This window comes from Ovis aries, chromosome 1 (assembly GCF_016772045.2).
Source record: "Ovis aries strain OAR_USU_Benz2616 breed Rambouillet chromosome 1, ARS-UI_Ramb_v3.0, whole genome shotgun sequence".
Lineage (NCBI taxonomy): Eukaryota > Metazoa > Chordata > Mammalia > Artiodactyla > Bovidae > Ovis > Ovis aries.
In genome coordinates, this window is record NC_056054.1 from 175,053,946 (window position 1) to 175,059,945 (window position 6,000).

Here is a 6,000-nt window from a genome sequence, read left to right on the forward strand (position 1 = left end):
CGCCATTTCTTCACAGCTGTTAAGTGGTGAAACCAGAATCTGATCACTGCACTGTTTAACTTCAACATCAATATTCTTTTATTCTTGTTGTTTAGTCACTAAGTCCTGTCTGACTCTTTGCAACCTAATGGACTACAGCAAGTCAGGCTCCTCTATCCTCCACTATCTCCTGGAGCTTGCTCAAATTCAAGTCCATTAGGTTGGTGATGCTATCTAACCATCTCATCCTCTGCCACCCTCTTCTCCTTTTGCCTTCGATCTTTACCAGCATCAGGGTCTATTCCAATGACTGGCTCTTCACATCAGGTGGCCAAAGTTTTGAAGCTTCAGCGTCAGCATGAGTCCTTTCAATTATATTCAGGGTTTATTTTCTTCAGGTTTGACTGGTTTGATCTCCTTGCTTCCAAGGGACTCTCGAGTCTTCTTCAGCACCACAATTCGAAAGCATCAATTCTTCCCCACTCAGCCTTCTTTATGGTCCAACTCACATCCGAATACTGGAAAAACCAAAGCTTTGACTATGCAGACCTTTGTTGGCAAGGTGATGTCTCTGCTTTCTAATACACTGTCTAGGTTTATGATAGTTTTCCTTCCAGGGGAGCAAGCATCTTTTAATATCATGGCTGCAGTCGCCATCAACACTGATTTTGGAGCCCAAGAAAAGAAAATCTGCCATTGTTTCCACTTTCTCCCCTTCTATTTGACATGAAGAGATGGGACCAGATACCATAGTCTCTGTTTTTTGAATTTTGAGTTTCAAGCCAGCTTTTTCACTCTCCTCTTTCACCCTCATCAAGGGGCTCTTTAGTTCCTCTTTACTTTCTGCCATTAGAGTGGTATCATCTGCATATCTGAGGTTCTTGATATTTCTTCCGGTAATCTTGATTGCAGCTTGTGATTCATCCAGCCCAGCATTTCCCATGATGTACTCTGCATAGAAGTTAAACAACCAGGGTGACAATATACAGCCTTATCACACTCCTTTCCCAATTTGGAGCCAGTCCATTGATCCATGTCCAATTCTAACTGTTGTTTCTTCACATGCATGCAGGTTTCTCAAGAGACTGGAACAGTGAGTGGTCTGGTATTCCTAACTCTAAGAATTTTCCAGTTTGTAGTGATCCACACAGTCAAAGGTTTTAACGTAATCAATGGAGCAGAAGTAGAAGTTTTTCTGGAATTCCCTGCTTTCTCCTTGATTCAGTGACTGTTGGCAATTTGATCTCTAGTTCCTCTTTTTTAAACCCACCTTGTACATCTGGAAGTTCTTGTTTCATATACTGCTGAAGCCTAGCTTGAAGGGTTTTGAGCATTACCTTGCTAGCATGTGAAATGAGGGTAACTGTATGGTGGTTTGAACATTATTTGGCATTGCCCTTCTTTGGGAGAGGAATGAAAACAGACCTTTTCCAGTCGTGTGGCCACTGCTGAGTTTTCTAAATTTACTGACATACTGAGTGCAGCACTTCAAGAGCATCATCTTTTAGGATCTGAAGTAGCCCAGCTGGTATTCTGTCATTTCCACTTGTTTTTTTGTTGTGATGCTTCCTAAGGGACACTTGACTTCACACTCCAGGAGTTCTGACTTTTTACTATGCCTTTAAAATTAACGGAAGCTGAAGAAGACTACAGATAAATGCTTTGTCTTTCTGAAATTAGCAACCTGTGGGAATTCTATGAATGACCGCATTTCATGGTTAAACATCTTCATGATACCTCCCTCTTCTGCTGTTAGTCATATCTAGTGGGGAAAAAAGTAAAGATTGTGAAAACTAGCGTGCTTAAATATCACTTGATTTTTTTATGTATAAGCTACTCTCTCACACATTAAAGACATAATTATTTAATATCTACTATCTATTAGGCATGGGGAATCATAATCCAATAGCAAAGGTGGAAAAGATCCTTGAGCTGTCTCAGTATCACACATTTATATACAACAAATAGACAATTGAGCACTTCATTACCTCATACACCACCACCTAACTTAAAGGACAAGATCACTTTTAAAAAACAGGGATAAACTTTAACTCTATGGAACAATTACTGCGTATACTTAGAGTTTCAGAAGATACATTTTGCTAATACGAAAGTGCGGGCTTTTTAGAAAGCCTCCTCTTTCTTTAAATTTAAGGTCACTTTAATGTTAGACAATTTCTAACTTTGGTCATGTATTCACTAATATACCTTCATACAGTAGATGATAAATAGCAGAATGTCAGGTGTATTTGCGCCAAGTTGCTAATCTCTTTCCCTAACTAGTGAATGCTTAGTATTATAGATTAATAATGGACTTCCCTGGTGGCTCAGTGGTAAAGAATCCGCATGGCAACACAGGAGATGAGGGTTCAATTCCTAAGTCGGGAAGATGCCCTGGAGAAGGAAACTGCGACCGATTCCAGTATTCTTGCCTTGGAGATCCCATTAGCAGAGGAGTTTGGCAGGCTACAGTCCATGTGGTCACAAAAGAGTCAGACACGACTTAGGTGACTAAACAACAGAGTAATAACATTTAAACTCTAATGCCACACTCATTGTCAATTACTTGTTAATTCACTTGTAACACTTTACAAAAGACAGAACACATGGCACTTTGCCTTCTTTCTCCTGGTATTCTGAGAGTCTGACTGGGAGCTAGACTAAGGGTTCTAAATCATATTTGAAAGGGAATATATACAAATGTTCCCATACATATACATAAGACATCTCTAGAAGGTCATTTAAGAGACTCAAACATTGATTCTCTCTGGGAAAAGAACCCAGTGGATAGAAGACAGGCTTTTCACTCTCTGGTATCTTGAATGTTGAACTATGTGAATGAATTTTCTGTTCAAAAAATTAAAATGAAGGTTAAAGAATCACATTTGTTGTACCTACTCTCACTTCCAGACTGACTTCCACTCAAATGGACTTTGACTTGGGACCACAGTGGCTCTAAGTTTCCTTTGCCGAGATTCAAAGAGTATCATTTTAATCAAACAAAAGAAGAACTGTAGTTTGCAACAATGCAGTTTTTCAAAAAAAAATTTTTTTTTCTCAAATTTTAACCAATGGAAGTAAAAACTGGGGTATTTTCAACTTTGTATTAATGCACATGAGTTCCTGTGGTAGGATTAGTGATAATGACCCTGATTAGCTTACATCTCTCTACATTCCTCCCTTGGGAAGACCTCTCCCTCTCTCATATAGTACTTTACTATGTGACTAGCTTTGGCCAGCTGGAAAATGGAAAATGTTACTTAGGCAAAGGGTTAAAAAGAGCTTATGTACTGAGACTTCCTACAGGGAACCCTCTATTATGGGAAGGAGCTTCTGCCAGTCTGTGAGATGCTGAAACTTCGGAGGTCACTGCCAGCTGCCATGGAACTGACTTCCACATTTACAAGTAGGAGTCTCCCTAAACCAAGTAGCTAATTCTCTCCAGAGCATAAGTGAGATGTCCTGAAGCTAAACAGCCCAGCCCAAAAAAACTACCCATTGACAGTTTTCAATGTCTCTTTTGGGGGATGGTTTATTTAAGTGCAAAAGCTAACTGATAAAGTCTATAACATACATTAAGATTCAATTAGAAAATAGAGTCAAGTAAATCTTGGAGCTATTTTAGAAGTTTCTCTTTTACTTAATATGTATCAGATAGCTTTCATATCAGTAAAATTACATCATTATTTTTAACAGCCCCATTATATTCCATGGTAACATGATTTAGCATTCACTACTTGATATATATTGTATAAAATTCACCTTAACTGACAACAATCCAAATTAAATTCTTTCCAGGATAATAATGGGGCACTAACAATGATTAACTCACTGCTAATTCTACAATAGGATCAATTATGTCTCAATTTTTGGATCACATTCACAAGTAACATAGTCCTCACATTCCTCAGGAACGCTTCTATCTCTTCAGTTCATATTTTAAAATTTGTTTCCTCGTAAATCTCAACATTACACTTTTCATTCTACATTTTACCCCAAAGTTACTCTCTGTCTTTCCTGAAATAGACATACATTCAAGATGACTTAAAGACTCAGAATTCCAGGACTTACCCAGTGGTCTAGTGGCTAAGATTTGGCTCTCCCAGTGCTGGGGGACCAGGTTTGATTCCTGGTCAGGGAATTAGATTCCACATGCCTCAACTAAAGATTCCGCATGCTACAACTAAGACCCAGCACAGACAAATAAATAAATAAAAATTCTTAAAAAGACTCAGGATTCCATCAAATAGCCAAATTCTAGCCACTGTGTCTTACGATAGCTACAGTAGTTAAAACAGGTATTATTCCCTGAGAAATTCACCCACTCCAATGTTATCAATTTTGTTTGTTAAGCAAGAAAGACAATATCTGATGATTCATCCACATGTCACTATTTCTTCAGCTGAGGATGTGAAGTTTATTAGTTTTGAGACAGAATTTATTTATGTTGAAAAGAAATTTTATTTTTTTAATCTCACTCTTGCTTTATATTAAAAAGATCCATAACATATTTATTTGTATGAAATTTAAATAACAGGTCTTGAAGAAAATTAGGTGCTTCACTTCTATACTTTATATTTAATTAAAATAAAGCCAAATATTTATAAATGCATTTTAATTTGTTTAGTTTTTTCAAACCGGTAGATAGCAGAGATTCTCTTCAAAAAGAGTCATATATGAAATCCACCTAAATAAAGTATAGTTGCCTGATTTTAACAAGCCCATTTTGGGCAGAAGGACTGAATAGACATTTTTCCAAGAAGATATACAGATGACCAACAAACAGACACTACTAATCATCACAGAAATGCAAATCGAAAGCACAATGACATAACACCTCACACTTGTCAAAAGGGCTACCATGAAAAAGTCTAAAAACAACAAAATGTTGGCAAGGATGTGGAGAAAAGAGAAGCCCTACACACTGCGGTGGGAATGTAATTTGGTGTAGCCACTATGGAAGACAGTACAGAGGTTCTTCAAAAACCTGAAAATAGAACTACCATATGATCTAGAAATTCTGCCACTGCATATACATCTGAGGAAAATGAAAGCACCATTTTGAAAAGATATATGCACCCCAATGTTCATTTACAATAGCCAAGCTATGGAAGCAACCTAAGTGTTTATCAACAAATAAATAAAGATGTTATACACATATCTATTTAGAAGTTGAAATTTTATACAACAGTGTGTATTTGCATTTTTCTCACAAGAAGGTGTATACATTTTACAAGATTATCAGGAGATGAGGTCCCAGAGATAATTTAAAAATGGCCCACTGGGGGGGGGGGGACAACTTATGGTATTTTTTAAATCACATTCCTGCTTTGTGTGCACTGTTCCCTGTATCAAAATATCTTTAATTTCTCTTTCTACCCCAAACACTGCTTGGTTTGAATACCTGGTTTGGATTGATACCTCCCTTCTGGAAGATATCCTTTCTTACTCTAAAAAGAAATGTACAGTTAGGTACCTTCTGTGAATTCTCATAACACCTGTGGCTCTCATATTATGTATATTATATATGAATATACATACATTCTGTCTTTTGAGACCAAGTTGCTGGAAGACAAGGATTTTATCTTGGTGTGAACGGTGGAATAACACATTCCCAAAGATACCCTATTCCCTAAAACCAGTGAATATGCTAGCTTACATGGCAACAGGGACTTGGCAAAAGTGATTCACTTGAGGATTCTAAGACAGGGAAGTTATCCTGGTTTATACAATGCAATCATGTGGTCCTTATATGAGAAAAAGAGGGGGGTCAGAGTCGGAAAAAGAGATGTGACAATGGAAGCAGAGGGTGGAGTAATCAGAGAAAGGGGTTCATAAGACAAGGAATGCAGACAGTGTCCTGCATTCAGCCTAAAAAGGCAAGGGGCAGGCTAGGACATAGTCCTTTTCAAAGCCTCAAAAAGGAAGGAATGCAGTCCTGCTGACATCTTGATTTTTAAGACTTCTGAACTCTAGAACTGCAAGATAATTTGTTCTAAGCTGCTACATTTGCAGCAATGA